The sequence below is a fragment of the Thamnophis elegans genome, chromosome 3 (genome assembly GCF_009769535.1).
Source record: "Thamnophis elegans isolate rThaEle1 chromosome 3, rThaEle1.pri, whole genome shotgun sequence".
NCBI lineage: Eukaryota > Metazoa > Chordata > Lepidosauria > Squamata > Colubridae > Thamnophis > Thamnophis elegans.
In genome coordinates, this window is record NC_045543.1 from 74,611,788 (window position 1) to 74,628,230 (window position 16,443).

Genomic DNA, 16,443 nt, shown 5'->3' on the forward strand with positions numbered 1-16,443 from the left:
TGCAACCCCGGATACCCTCTGCCGCCGTGCCTGAAGCATGGGAGCGCTCATCAGCTGGCAGAACGCCGGAGTGGAAGAGGTGGATGTCCCGTCCAATTCCCTCTACAGATACCCCCCAAAATCTGGTAAGACGGAGCAAGCGGGGGGGGAATATGCGAGGTTTGCGGGGAGTCCCGCATGGCAGGGTTTTGCGCGCGCTCCGTACTCTGAGTTGAGGGAATGGCGAGCAGCGGCTGCAACCCCAGAGTTCGGCTAGGCGAGAACTTTAAGGCGAGCGGCGGGACGGACCCTTGCTGTCAATCTCCCCCCCCCTTGTGCCTTTTCACAGCCGTCCCATCGTTCTCCCGCCAGTGGGGCTGCTCCTGTGATCCCCCCCCCATGGCTGCGAAGGAGTTTCCCGAGAGTTTTAGAGGGTCATGAGTACGACCCTCATTGCAACATCACCATTTGCAAGCTCCGGCTGCTTGGGAGGGTGGTTATTTATTTATTTTTTTCTTCTTGCTTCCGCTTTCTTGCCGGCTTACAAGGATTGTGGTGGCGGCTTGGATGGAAATAGTGACATTTGTGGCATCACGCTTGGGGTTAAAACTGCTTTTCGTTCGCGGCAGCAACTGCTCTTTGAGAATTCTTGCTTGAAAAAACAGGACTCCCTCACGCGGTCCTGAATTGAGGTCCATCTCCCTCCACCCCTAATTAAAAAGCCCCTGGTAAATTCTTGTCTGTCCTGTGCCACTTGGCATGCCTGCCTGTTTAGTTGTTACTGCGCTGATTGAATTCTAAAATACCCCATCAATCTTCCGATGTAACATTTAACCATCCCCGCTGCTAATGAGTTCGCCCCTTCGCCCGCTGAGTTGGAGTCGGCGATGGGACGCGCGGGGTCGGTCGGTGGCTCTCTCGCTCGCTCCTCCCGCCGCGGCGCCAGCAGCAATGGGATATGCTTGGGGAAGGGACAGCCAGAACCACCTGCCCGGATTTGTGCTCCAGCCGTCGCCACCGCTTCTGCTGCTGCTGCAGCAGCCACCAGAGACTCCTTCCCCTCCGCCGCCCGCATGGAGTGGGGAGTGAGCACGCGAAAGGAGAAAAAAGGAAAGGGCGACGGCTCCAGGACACAGCGACCCGTGGGAGCGCCGGAGGAACCGGCGGATGTTATAGCTGCTTTTCGCTTCTCTGCCTCTTCCTGGGGATCGTGGAGGAATCTTGGTCTGGCATCATTGAGGAGAACCTGCCGCGCGCCTGTTTCGAGGCTCATCACTAGCAGATACCCACCGCTAGAAGATGGGGAGGGTAGCCTTGGTCTTCTCGGGCCAGGATCGGACCTTCCTGGCTGCCTTTGCCACTGCTGCCGCCGCCACTGCTTGGCAGGTTCTCCTCAATGATGCCAGACCAAGATTCCTCCACAATCCCCAGGAAGAGGTGGAGAAGCAGGGCGGAGAGAGGAAAGGAAGCTGCAGCCGAAGGGAGAGACGCTCGCCCCCGTGTTCAGCAAAGCAAGCCCGCTGGCGGCGCCTGTGCTGTGGTGGGAAGCGAACTGTGGGTCCCCCCCCTGCCGCCGCCGCCTTCTTTACCTCTGCCTCTTCCAGAGCCCGGGGTGGCTGTCAGGGCGCTGACGGTGGAGTGGACGCGGCCAGTTTGTTACTGCTTCCAGGGATCGAGACGGACGAGGGAAGCGGCAGTGGCGGACATCGGACGTCGGCAGCGACTGTAACGACCGCTCGGGCGAGGTGCAGAGGAAGAACGGAAGGTCCCTCCTGCCCGCGACGACGGCTGCAGCCATGGACGAGCAGGCTGGCCCCAACAACAACAACGCGCTGCTCTTGCCACCACCTCCGGGTGGGAAGCAACCACGCCTGTGCGGCGCCTGTGTTGCGGAGGGAAGCGTGTCTGTGAGGCATGGTTGCTTCCCACCCGGAGGTGGCAGCAAGAGCAGCGCGTTGTTGTTGTTGAAGAAGACACCGGGGCCAGCCTGCTCATCCATGGCTGAAGCCTTCGTCGTGGGCGGGAGGGACCTTCCGTTCTTCCTCCGCACCTCGCCCGTGTGGTTGTTACAGTCGCTGCCAACATCCGACGTCTGCCACCGCCGCTTCCCTCGTCCGTCTCGATCCCTGGAAGCAGTAACAAACTGGGCGCGTCCGCTCCGCCGTCAGTGCCCTGACAGCCACTCCGCCGGCGGCTACCGGGCCTCGCTGGAGTCAATTGCAAAATTGCATTCAGCGCTTTGAGGACCTGAGGCATCTTGGGAAATGCAGTTCCCTATCGGAAAGAATGGAGTAGCTGCGAATTTGTAACAACAACAGAAGATAATAACTTGGTGCTTCGCAGGTTACGAAAATCTCAAGTTTGATTTGCACACTGTTTTTTAAAAGTTAGATAAAGAAATTATGCTGTGAAAGCGACTAGAAAGCCGCCCCCCTCCCCTTCCTGTATGCGAGAAAGGGAAGGAGAGGAAGGAAGGAGGGAGGGGGGAAGGAAAAGAAGAAGGGAGGGGGTGAGAAGATGGAAGGAGAAAAGATGATGGAAGGAGAAAGAATGGAAGGAGAAGGAGGAAGATGGAAGAAGAAAGGAAGAAAAAGAAGAAGGGAGGGAGAAAAGAGGGAAGGAGGTAGGAAGAAAAGGGGTAGAGAGGGAAGAGAGGGAAAGAGCAGAAAGACAAAGAGAATGAAGTTGATAGGCAAGAGGAAGGAGGAAGGAAGGAAGGAAGAAAAAGGGAGGGAGAGAGGAAAGAAGAAAAGATGGAACTAGAAAGGAAAGAAGGGAGGGAAGGAGGAAAGGGGAAGACAGGGAAAGAGCAGAAAGACAGAGAAGGTGAAGGTAGATAGGCAGAAGGAAGGAAGAAGGAAGAAAGAGGAAAGGATGGAAAGAGGAAGGAACAGAAGCGAAGAGGAAGAGAGAAATGGAAAGCAGAAAGACAGAGAAGGTAGATAGGCAAAAGAAATGAAGCTGAAAGAATGGAAGGAGGAAGGAAGAGAAAAGGAGGAAGGGAGTGAGTGAGGAAAGAAGAGAGGATAGAAGGAGAAAGGAAGGAAGAGAGGGAAAGAGCAGAAGACGGATAAGGTGAAGGTAGATAAGCAAGAGGAATGAAGGAAGAAGTGTGGTGTCTCGAGGAGGGGGAAAACATTTAGTGACCAAAGTTACAATGGCATTGAAAAAAGTGACTGATAACCATTTTTCACACTTAGCGACCGTTGCAACCATTTTTCACACTTAGCGACCGTTGCAGCATCCTCATGGTCACGTGATCAAAATTTTGTTTGGCAACAGATTCGTATTTATGCTGGTTTCAGTGTCCTGGGGTGACCTTTTGACAAAAAAAAATTTTTTTTAATAAAGCCCCCCCCCCCCCCCCGGTCAAGGGCGTCCCTCTTTTCCAATCTGAAAATCTGGTCACCTTAGTTAACCAATAAGCCAAAGACTATAAAATTATCATTAATACCTACACAATATTTTGAGCACAAACATGGGTCATCCTAGTTGATTTATTTAAATATTTCTAATTAAATAATTTCTTTCCTTTCTAAATCTATCTCCTTATGCTGCCTTTTTCTCCCTAATAATATAATGAGAAATGCTCTTTGAAATGCCCTTTAAAATCAGTACAGAATAGCAGCCTCAAACACAAATTCTTATGAATTCTACATGAAGACCTGTTCATTAGTCTGAGGTCTTTTCATAGATAACACAGAAGTTTCAAGTGGCTCAAAAAGGAAGTACTATATGTCATTAAACGTAAATTTATTTTACTGAAAACAAGAATAAAACTTTATTATTTTATCTTTTGCCATTTAAGTCACAGGGGTAGCCCAGCGATGGATGGGGTTGCTTTTGACTTTAAGGTGTCTAAGGTAGATGATGCCTGTATAAAAAGCTATGAATAACGAAATTACTGGATTTGCAGAAGAGACTCTGGGAGTCCTGCTGACATACCCAAGTACTACAACTCCAAGGAAAGGCATCTCCCCACTTGAAAAAGTTGCTATTCTGCAGTGAACTCACAGAATCTACCACAACCTCTAGACACCTCCCCGCCTTTCCATACAGTCTGAGAGAACCATGGTCAGCTAATAGGGAGCAGATCCATGCACCTGTTACTGAATGAGAAGGTGTGGTAAAGGCAGAAAGAAATCAAAAGGGTAGAGTGCCCTTATTTTTGACTAGCATCATTGGCCCTGGCACAGAAACATTTTTTTTTTCAGCCTAAGGGAAGATCCATACTGCTTGGTCAAAATCTGCAAGATCTGACAGTTGTTTTCTTTCTGTGTGACTGAAACACTTTTTATTGTTCTGGATTGCAGCAAGCCAGCATTCATCTTTTCTTTCTTGTCTCTTCTAGAATTATATGGTTTGTTTACACCTCATTTGCCACACACATTGAAAGGGGCAGGGAACAATGCCCCCTTTTAAGGTAGCCTTTGCCAACAGGCTTTGGTGTATATATTATCCTATGTACTTTCAGTAGATAAGCCTGATATTTTTCATTTTATATTCAAAGTTTTAATAACATATAGTTATCAAATAATATTGTATATAGCACAGACATTAAGAAAATAACTTAACTATGTCTCGGATTCTACAGGTTGCTAGATCAAATAAAGAAGTACCATATTTTTTGGAGTACAAGACACACCTTTTACTCATCCTAAAAGAGGGTGAAAATTTGGGTGCGTCTTATACACTGAATGTAGCCCTGCCCACCCACTGGCCCCCATCCTTTGGCCTCTGTCTCCCAGCAATTTATCTCCTTACAACAAACTAAGAAAATGGAGCTTGCAGAGCGGAGCTATGACAATCCCTGCAGTGCTGAAATTGAAAGTGAAACTTTCTGTTTGTTGCAAATTGCTGGGAGGCAGATGCAGGTTTCGTTTTCTTCTAATCAGGCTAAACTGAAACAGGCTGTTTGCTGTAAGGAAGTACCATAAGTCAATAACTATAAATGCCTATAGAATGTTCAAATTATTAGACTTATTTTTTTAAAAACTGCTTTATTATTGTTCTAGACAACTTAACAAAAGGAAGAAACTTTTTAAAATAAATGCTTGATCTGAAGAAGGTCACTGCTATTGTATCTTCTTTTAAATAGCAGAGAATAACGTATACTTCCAGAAACCACATCAATTTTAACAGCATCTGTACAAGTATAGTCTGAAATGTAACACCACAAACAGTGTATATCTTCTGTACTGTTTGCTGTTTGGTGCAAGGAAGAAAATTGCTGGGAGACAGAGGCAGATTTTTTTCCCTTCTTTTCTTCCTCAAAAGCTAGGTGCGTCTTATACTTCGGAGCATCTTATACTCTGAAAAATACAGTAGCTTTTCTGCAACTTTTAACAAAATAGTATATCATTTTCATCTTTCAAGACAAAGATCCTATTTTACAGAGATTAGAGTTAGAATGCCACAAGGCCCATCATTAAGTAAAGTGAAGTTATCTGTTCAAGCTGCAGATAATATGAGCACAGCAATTGCAGACTCTTAAACTATTCTTCCAGTCCTCTACCTGATCTTCCCATCATATCTTTTGGACAGTAGACTTGAAATTACCTTACAGCTTATCTTGTATCCACTAGATAAAGGGTCTCCAAACTTGGCAACTTTAAGACTTGTGGACTTCAACTCTCAGAATTCTCCAGCCAGCATGGCTAGCTGAGAAATTCTGGGAGTTGAACTCCACAAGTCTTAGAGTTGCAAAGTTTGGAGACCCCTGCTCTAGATTAATATATTCCCCTCAATATAGTGAAATATTTTTTTCTGACATCAATTTTGATATATATAAAATTGATAATATTCAATAAACAATCCAGCAGGCTTCTGTTTGTGGAACCAGGGAAAGACACCACACCATTCCTTACCTCGGGAAGTAAAACAAGCAGGATTGCCATATTTTTGAGGATACACACTTTCTTAAAGATTAAAGCTGAATTTCTTCAGGGTTCAATAACTTGGTATTCAAATTACAGTAAGCAAAGCATACATCATGTACAATTTAATTTATATTCTGTGGTACAATTCTACTTTTCATAGAAGCTAGACACATAAATTACAGTTATGTGTGATTTATGCTTCCTTAATACTACCCAAAATGAGCCGAAAGGTATGTCTTTTAAAGGTAAGAATATTTCTATATGTTATTTTTGACATTTGTTTCACCTTCAGTCATATAATATGTTGCAATAAAGATCATTCTTTACTCCCAATTTTCTTTTTAAAATCTAAGATTAGCAGGAAGTGATCAATCTATTAAAAGATTCGAGGAGGGGGGTATTGATCTGTAGATTACATTAAAATGTACAACAGTCTACATATGAGACTTTTATGTAGAATGTTATGAGTATTATACAACTTAATTAGATATTTCTATAATTTTAACCCATTGTTAAAAATAACCTCCAATTTTAATGTCAAAAATTATATAGTTAAAAAGTTCAATAAATGTAATAATGTATTTAAAATTATAAGAAGTTAAGAACTAAGGTATAGAATGACAACTATGAACCAAATCAGAAAACCTAGTTCACCAAATGCTTGAGCTATCAGATAGGTCTTCAACTAGCCACACTTAATGTAAATCCCACCTGAAGAGAGAGAGAAATGCACAAACAGTTCTGTCTCAAATTGCCATGTCCTACATTTGAAATTTTAGAAACTACCTCAAGAATAGTCCTAAATACACCAAACTCATAATCTAGCCTTCAGGCTAACAGTATGCAAAACATACTATGTATCTGTGTCCAGGAGGCACCAGAACTGATAAATTGGTCAGAAAAATGAAATCTTTGCTACAAAGTTTCTACTGATCATACGAAACTAGAGGTGTATTTCCCGATTACCAAATACTCATTTAGAGAAAGGGCACCATATCAAAACCAGTAACATTTCTAATGTCCAGAGAAAAAAAACAGATACAGAGTCTGCCTATCATGCTGAGACTCAGACTCAGCTGTCCTTCAGGCAACCTATCACCAATCTTAGGGCATATTCAATTTCTGAAACATTTTTCTAGGCATAAGGCACATTGTGCATGAGAGGAAATTTAACTTTGAGAATTTATAAAATATTTATACATCAGAATTCATTGTAAATAACATGGAATACGATTTGCATATATTTCATTAAAAAGACAACCTAAGATGCCCAAACAAATTTTAAACAAATAAATACATTAAGTACTCAAATTTGGTCAATTCTAGCACACAATGACTTTATCAGATGCAGTTTTAATAGGTAAATCTATGGCATCCGAATGCATAAATGAGTGAGCATTTTGATACAGCTAAGCCTGAAAAAATAGATTGAATTATTCTAAACTATTGCCTCAAAAGCTAACAAATGATAAAACTGGTTTTAAACTGATCTGGGAAAAACTGTATTCAGATCTGGGATATAACATTTTTATGATTATTCCTATAAATATAGAAGTTTCAGGATTCTTCAGTGAAAGTAAACCAAATCAAATTGAATGAATTTTTGAATTGAATATAAAAAATGAATATTAAATACTTTTAAGAAGGAAACGATCTGTCAGTATTAGAAGTCTTCATGTCAAGTTATGGGAACTGAAAATAATAAATGGTGCTAAGTAGAAACATAGTAAATTTATCAGAAACCTATTGGGGCAAAACCTGAATATAAAATATAAAATCTTGAAAGGAACATTGCAGTAACATTTAAGATGTAGACTAAATAAATTCCACTAAAGCAATTGAAGATAATTTAAACCAACATATTTTGGGTAGAAATAGATTTGGTGATGAACTAAAACCTATACAGACAAAACAAATATAAGATAATTTTGCATCATTTTCCATTAATGGAATGAGGGGGAGAAGTTATTTTTCTTTGCATTTTAAAATAAATTAAGCCAGTTTTAGAACACTGTACATTTAATTTTTGTAATTTGCACATATTTACAACTTTCACAACTATTTTTTAAGCAAGTGTTCTGCCAAATTTCAGTAGTCTAGTCAGAGAAAGCGCTGGGGAATTAACAAAAATGGCCAGTTGTGGTTGCGTATTTACCACCCTATTAACTGATCTAAAACACTAATTCTTTATATAGCTAAGACACTCCTTCTTTATACAGATAAATAAATCATACAAGCAAATCTTATAATAACTCCAAATAAACTAACACTCATTGGATAAAACTAATTTCCAGGTCACAAAAAGAGGCAGACTTAGAATATCTGTGAACAAAAAGGATTTGTGTACAAATGCTGATGCCATCATCTGTCTGTTTAATCTTTGTGGTGTCAGTTTCCAATATAATTACACATTAGATGCTTTATTTTTAATTCAATGTACTTTCAAAAGCAGGAATAGAGATGAAGTCCAACTTTTCATTTTTCAGAATGTTCCAAATAAACACACAAATTTAATGTTTAAAAAAACCTCTGGCAGCCCAATTTTTTTTAATGCACCTGATACCTAGCTTTTGAAATCCCTAAAATTACTCTGAAGCATGACTAAACCTTATAAAAGAATTTTTAAAAACTTGACTGCAAAAAACATTTAAACGTAGCTGCTTAGGGCAGTGTTTTTCAACCTTTTTTGTGCAAAGGCACACTTTTTTCATGAAAAAAATCACGAGCCACACCACCATTAGAAAATGTTAAAAAAAATTAACTCTGTGCCTATATTGACTATATATAAAGTAATTCTCCCACGGCACACCTTACACTATGTCACGGCACACTAGTGTGCCACGGCACAGTGGTTGAAAAACACTGGCTTAGGGGACCCACTCTTCCTCACTTGTGAACTCTCGGGGCAAAACACCTGAAAGAAACCTAGTTATTTGGTCTTACTCAACGATACTTCTCTCTGCCTTTGCCAATTCCACAAAAGGGGGGGGGACACCCAACAGCCTCTTGGATGCGACCACAGCTGGTCTCAACCCCGAAGGCCACCAGTTGCCTGGGATTTCTCTCCCAGCCAAGGCCGGCACCAGGCTTCCCCCTCCGACTCCCCCTCCGACCGGCTCTCCTGATTTCTTCTCCCTCTCGCCCAGCCTACTCACCTGCCTCCTCCCTCATCAGTAAAGCTTTTACTCCCCGATAAAACAGAGCTTCCATATCCCCTCTCCTCGGTTATTTTGCTTTCCCCACGTCGCCCTCCGGGACTACTCCCCCACATTTCTCATGAGGCCAAAACCCCACCAAAAAGGTCTTCCCCCTCCTCCATCCCCAGAGGGCCAACCCCGACACCGCGTCCTTCTCTTCTACTCCTTTTCCCCACCTCAGCCCGCCCGGGGCAGGGCTCGCAAGCAGCCTTCCCCGTCGACTACGGGGCATCCCCGGCCCATCTATCTCCCTCAGGCTTTTTCTCGCCGTGGGGGGAGAGGGGGGGGAGGAGAAGCCGCCTCCGCCAGACAAGCAGGTCAAGTCAGTCCTCCTCCATCACCTTTGCCCATTTTACCTGGCCGCCAGAGGATGTTTCAAAACGACGCTGCCTCGAGGCAAGACTGGAGAACGCGGGTTGTCAAAAGTCGCCGGACTTCCTTGAAGCTTCCAACTACGATTGTAACTATCACCCCGCTCCCTCCCTCCCTCTTTAACACACACACATATACACACACACCCCTCGCTGGGACTTGTTGTTCCGCACACCGATGACAGCTACGAGCTGCGCATGCGCAGTCCGTTCGGGGAAGGGAAAGGAGGAGGAGAAAAAGAACTTCCCACTCACCCAGCCAAACCCCGCTCCCCTCGCTCGCCGCGAGAGCTTTTTGAGGAAGGCCACCCCTGTGACGTGAAACGCGGCGGCTTCCTTTCCGCGGCCACGTGACCTAAGTAGTTGCACACGCGACCTGTGCGGTTCCGCCGCTACGCTGTGGTGCCATTGAGTCGGAGCGTTCCGAAGAGGCGCGAGGCTGAGGAAAACAAATCCATCGTGTTGGGTCACGTGGGCCCTGCACGTGGGATCCTGGTTGATGGGCTTCTCTCCCTCTCTCTCTTTTTTTTAAAGACTTCGGGGAAGCTATCTTAAAAAAAAATCTCATCAGAGATTGAAATCATCAAGAGAGGAAGAGGAAGGGAGGAAGAAAACAGTTGTGGTGGGGCGGGGAAACGCCTCCACCCCGCCTTGAGTTACGGTAGCAACCTGGCAGACAGCCTATTCCCACAGGCAACGGGGAAGTGGCTGGAAATCCAGATTGTTATCCTCAACCTAACTTTTAAAAGTGTGATGGGTGAAAAGGAGCTTTCTTTGGATTACTGGGATTAGGTTAGCCTGTGAATCGGAATCCTAGTTGCTACTCTGCCATCTTTTTAAAATGTCTTGTGAAAGAGATAGGGTTTATCCCTATTTCAACCAACTTCACTCATAAATTGGAAACTGAATTGTTGGAAAAGCTACCTATCCTTGAGTTCAGAAAACAGAACGGGATGCTTTGTAAGCTGAAGTGCTGGGGATAGAAAATCAGCTATTTTGCATTACTGTGTTGTGTAAGATGTTACAAAGGTGATGCAATTTTCAGATAGCAGCAACAGGTAGAAGTATCTTTGGTGGAACTCAAAAGCAGTATGCAAATAACTTACTTCAATTTCCCTGTTGTGTCTGCCATGACTTGCTTCACTGGATAGTCAATCAGTTAGATTGCTTTATAAATGTAATAAATAAATGTGTACATACATAGTTGTAGGTTGTATGGTTTACTTCTTGCTAAGTAGTTCCGTGAAATTTTAACAAATAATGACCTGTGGAAAATGCAGAGTTGAAGAGTAAATCCCAAGATTTGCAAGAGTTGTTATGAATCAACAACTTGAGTCTCACACCTTCCAACTCAATAATTATCCAACATAATTTCCAGAACTATATTTTTGTAAATATTGCTCTGCCTTTCTAAGGGATGCTAGGGGATAATCAGTGTGAATGATACTTTCTGTCCACCAACAATAACAAAAAATGGACATCAGAAAGTTGTTCACTAAACAGAAAACCAATTAGAAGGACACAACTCAAGCGAGACCAATGTATGAGAATGGAGACACCAGCATATTCTTCTCTTCTGATGAGGCTCCAAGGCCCTTGGAGAAAACACATGACATAAGGATGATGAAAGCTGCAGTGCCAGTGCTACCATCATCTCTTCTAGTGTGATGACATTTTGAATCTTCATTTGTTCACCCAAAGAATATAGGACTGTGTGTTAACATGCAGCAATCCAAACATTTTTCTAACAGCTATCTTTTGTTTGTTCCATCTTAATTACTAGGTGCAATGAAGCCTATCCACCAACATCATAGCTTGGCATGGGCTGTTGTCCTGTAGTGAATTCACAGGCCTATCACTACCTTCCTATGCAATGCATACTTTTTGTTTGCCCTGTTCAGAGTTTCATAAGTCTCTGGGCTATAGCTTTCAGTTATCAGTTCTGGAAAGTTTGGATCATCCAAATTTCAGCAGCCAGAATTAAATTTGCCAATCAGAAATAGCCATGATTTTTTTTAGTTAACTCCAGATTTATGCTACTTAACTTAAAATGCTGTTTAAATTTTTAGAGCAGAAATCAGGAACCTTAAATAATTAAGAGTTAGCCAATAAATTTAATAAACAAACAAACCTTAAACTAATAGGCTTAATGCAATCTATCAGACAAGTCAAATTGTTGTGGTCAACCAGCCCCTTTTCTCCAGCAATACTAGCCATTATGCCTTCTCATTTATTTGTACACACATAAATCGAGTCTATACCACTCTCTAAAGTAAGGTACCTTTTAACAGAGAGCCAGTTAATGAAATACATAATTCCAAAACATAAAAAATTGGATTACCTCTTTGAGTAATTTAATGCAGATGTTAAACTGGGGAGCAGAGAGAGAAAAAGAGGCAAAGTTGAGTCCTATGACCATATCGGAATAAATCCTCCCTTATGATCCTCCTCCATAATCTCCAGTTTGAATGCCTACTTTAGGAATGAATATCACCACTTTCAATCTCCAATTCGCCCTACTAATCACTGTCCTGGTTGATAGTATAAGATACTACTGAAGGGTCTAGCAGGGTCCAGACAGGTATAAATGCGCCCTTTAAGGTTCCAAAAAAGATTATCCAGCACAGACTCATTGTGCTTAGTCCATGTCCTGATTGAACAAACATCTACATCCTCTACTATTCTCTGTAGGAGAAACCCTGGGCCTTCTCCAAAACTTTCTCCCCAAATAGGATACTAAACATGTTGCATCGTACAGCAGAATTTGTAGGTGTTCTTACTATTAATACTACCAATGGCAACATACAAGCAATATTGATCATTTAACACAGAAAATGATTTAAAGTAAAACTTCCAACTTTTTTCAAATCTTCTATATAATAGGTTTTCAATATTAAGATCAATAGATTATCACCAAAGCATTGATTCCAAGTAATAAAAAGAATCAAAATGTAATTTTTAGAAAGTTTACCGCAATATTCAAACTAATATAGTTGCAGGATCCATTTTGGGTCGGTCACTGGCATCAGAGGTTTTGTCTTCCAAGCTTTTGGATTCATGCTGGAACCCATCTTCAGGGATCTGCTGGATTGATTCCTGCAACATTATTCTGGGACACATATATTCGCCTTTATTCTTGACATTATAGTGATAGGATCTATATTAAATCTACTAAAACCTGAATCTCAAACTGTTCCACTAACTAAAGTTGTCATGTATAAATGGACCAAAAGAGTGCAGAAAAATAATTTATACTGAGTATATCACATGGACTAAAGAATTCCTAAATAGGTACCCTGTTTTCCCAAAAATAAGACCTCCCAATCAGGCTTTTGAGCGCATGCACTAAAATAAGCCTTCCCCCCAAAATAAGCTCTCTCCCTCAAAAATAAGCCCTCCCCGAAAATATTGCAACACAGCAGCAGCCATGAGGTGACCATGCTCGCTGCGGGAAAACACGGTAATGAATTTAGTACTTATGAAAATGATAATTAGTTGTTGATAGTTTCTTATTGGTATCAGTTCCAATTTCAGCCAAATAACAGAGCATTCCACAATTTGCCTAAATACATTAGAGTCAGAATTGAAATAACAAGTGCACAAATAATAAATATTATCATGTCCCACTAATTTAAATACCAATGAACTGTGCAAAAAAAGGGGTACTATATTGTTTCACTTTGGCCCTAAATTGGCAGTAGTTTTTTTGTTAACCAGGTCCCCAATATTTGGATTTATTACTAGGGTTTTGTGTAATATTTTCCCAATGATATATAATCTGATAAATTCTGCTTTTGTTTTGTTTTCTACCCTTGTTAAGAACAGGTTTGATTATTCAGCTGTTCAGTGGTTCTTTGGCCTTTGCTGCAATCAAAGTTTGCCACACCACCCCTGGAAATCTCAATTATGTAATATCTTAACCAAAATCCATAGTCTCATTTTTCATAGACATTGCAAAGTCTTATTTAAAAAAAACATGTTAAAAGGATTAAAATATTTTTAAGCCAATTCTACATCTGACTTTTGAATATTATACCAGGAACCACACTTCAAAAAGTAGATAATCCTTGGGAAAACTGCCCTTGGGTCTCAGATTGGAGCATGCAAAAAAGGAAGACAGTATTACTAATCATAAATTATTCTCCTATTAACCAATCTACTGTGAAATATCTTGAATGCAAAATAAAAGGTGCTCATATCATCATGTGGACAGTAGGTGGCAGCCTTTGCTTTTTATTTGTATCAAATTATTTCTCCCACATCTTGGAAATAAAATATTCTTGACAGGAAGAAAACTGGCTGTACAACTAATCTGTTTTTGAAACTGAAAATTCTAATGAGGATTAGAGAGAAGAACATATGCAGATGTCAAATTGATAATAACTAGATGTATTTTGGCTTTATTATAAATGCTGCCTACCCACTCTAGAATGCTATTTAAAACCGGCCTTATGAATATTGTTCAACTTGAAGCTGGAAAGAAAGTTTGTAGCTCCTTTAGCAGAATGTTCACCCCAAAGATGATGTCATTTTAGAAATGACAGAAGCATTGGTCTCTTGCAACAGTTTGTTAGAAAACAATTTATAGAAATGATTGTCTTGAGACTCAATTTAAAATTCATCAATCTCCTTCCTCTCAGATAAAGGAATGGTGTTATAGGGAAAACCTGGGACTCTGCTCTTAGTAATTGAAAGACCTGGATTGTGATCAACTACAACAGAATTTTGGTCATAAGTCATTGGGGTCATATTGAGATATCATTTGATCAGACTCAATTTTATGATCATTCTTATGATAGTCGTGAAGCAAATGACTGTGGTTGTAAAGTGAATCACATGGTCATTAAGCAAATCCATTCTTCCAACCAAAAAGAATGACAAAAATGTCACAAATCGCAGTCACACAACGGTAGGATGCTGTAAAAGTAAAGGTTTCCCTCGCAAAAGTGCTAGTTGTTCCCAACTCTAGGTGATGGTGCTCATCTCCGTTTCAAAGCCGAAGCACCAATGCTCTCCGAAGACATCTAGTGGTCATGTAGTCGGCATGACTAAATGCCGAAGGTGCACGGAACGTTGTTTACCTTCTCACCAAAAGTGGTTCCTATTTTTCTACTTGCAGTTTTACAAGGCTGGCAGAAGCTGGGACAAGTAACCAGATGCTGTAATTGGTTATAAATGAAAGCCAGATGCCAAGTAACAAGAATGTGATCATATGTTTGGAGGAGAGGGCACCAGTTGTAAGTGTGAGGACAAGTCTTAAGTAACTTTTTAAAAAATCTATTGCAACTTTGAATATTTGTTAAGCAACCAGTCGTATATTGAGAACTATATGTACTTAATCTGCTACCCAATATCTGTAGATGCAAGGAGTGAGATTTCACTATTAACTAGTAGTTGAAAGAGGTCAAGCTCATCTCTGCAATGTAATTCTGGGGTTATATTGGAGAATTTGGTCTTAGGGAGAGACAGCTGCCACCTCCCTCCCTGCTCTCTAGGAGCAAGGTTCTACCCAAAGTGATTCTTTTTTGTATAGTTGTGTCATTTGGCATGGATAAATTAGTTACTCAGCAATTTTGATAAACTAACTGCTGAGTCACCCTTTGGATATTGCTGGAAAGCAACTTTAGATTATTTTACTCCAGTTTCTGGGCCATTATCCTTATTCTTGGCGGGGGGCTTAACAAAAACAAAAGGGGATCTGTCTGGGTGGGTCATCTGATGAATCTTGAAAGAGAATACTATTTTTCAGTAAGATCATGGCAATCTGTGTAAAAGGACTTGTCACAGAGAATTTCTAATACTAGGTTTCCATCTGAATTCAGTAAATATGTATAACTCAGACAGACACTAATTACAAAAAACTAAGATGAAAGGAAGCCAGCAATGCAGGCCAAGAATCATGAATAATAGATAAGAACTCCATAGTTTCTCCAAATTCATCTAAAGTGACTGATGTTTACTTACTAACATAATTTACAGTAAGAAATAGTTAAGACATTGAAGTTGTTGGAACAAACAGTATCTGCTGTCCATGTAACACTCGATACTTGATATGTTAACTGATAACGGTTGAAGTAACCTGCTTCCCTCAACTGGAAGTATGGAATTCTGATAAGAAATTGAGGGATGATGCTCGAACAGTAGAAATGGAATAGCAATGTTTGGGCTATTGCTTTTGCTAATTACTTAACAAGCAATTGTTAATCATAATATGAGCAAGACTGGGTTAGCCTGCTGAAAGTAGGTGATACAAAGATAGCCTTTTAACATGCACCCTAGGTGTGGCTAGGAATAAGCTTGACTAATAGCAGGCAATACTGACAATTTGGAAAATATTAACTGGAATGAGGAAAGTCATGCCCTTGGATTACAGTCTTTCATTTTAGGGTATGGTATGCTGATGTAGGATAATATTTGTGAATGCCGGGTTTTAGTTCTACACACTAGAAAACAGCTTTGATGAAAGATTTGCCATTGCTTTCAGATCTCCCTATAGAAACAGGTGGTATATAATAAAGTATGGTAAAGGTGAAACAAGTGAATTGCAGCAAAGTATGGTAAAGTACAGTACAGTACTTTAGAATAACAGTCTCCAATGTTTCTGGCTCAGCGGACCAGCAGAAGTGGTTGCGGGGGAGGGGAGAAGCGATGTACATCCGTGTGCGACTTTCACAAATTCAGCTTTTCGATCATGTCTATAAAGGCCACAGACTGGGGCTTGGGGGCGGGGGGCTGCTTTAGAAGACAAAAATAAAGGGTCCAGTAGCTAAGGGAAAAGAATAGCATATATTTGAATAATCCCAGGCATATCCCAGAAATCCTGAAAGCTAATCCTAATGAAGCTTTCAGCATAAATATAATAGTCAGATCATGTTCTCCTAAGGTTCACAAAATAGACAGGAATAATCTTTACTGGCTAAAGACACTTCAATTATTAATATTCTATGATGAAACAGGTTGGAAGACACATGTAAGGATGAAGATTTTGTTGGGTAAATTTTGTTGCCAAGATATAGC

General features: G+C 41.2%; 1 protein-coding gene across 5 annotated transcripts in view; it reads right to left on the bottom strand.

Moving 5' to 3' along the window:
- Window positions 1–9,778, bottom strand: part of KDM4C (lysine demethylase 4C) — a 240,010-nt gene extending 230,232 nt beyond the window's left edge. For 4 of the 5 annotated variants that reach the window (XM_032213188.1, XM_032213185.1, XM_032213187.1 and 1 more), the window contains exon 1: window positions 9,412–9,601. The gene's annotated coding sequence lies outside the window, so the exon portion shown is untranslated. Of the gene's footprint in view, window positions 1–9,411; window positions 9,602–9,681 lie in introns of those variants that run through there. The other variant, XM_032213186.1, reaches the window with a different exon arrangement.
- Between the last annotated feature and the right edge of the window lie 6,665 nt (window positions 9,779–16,443).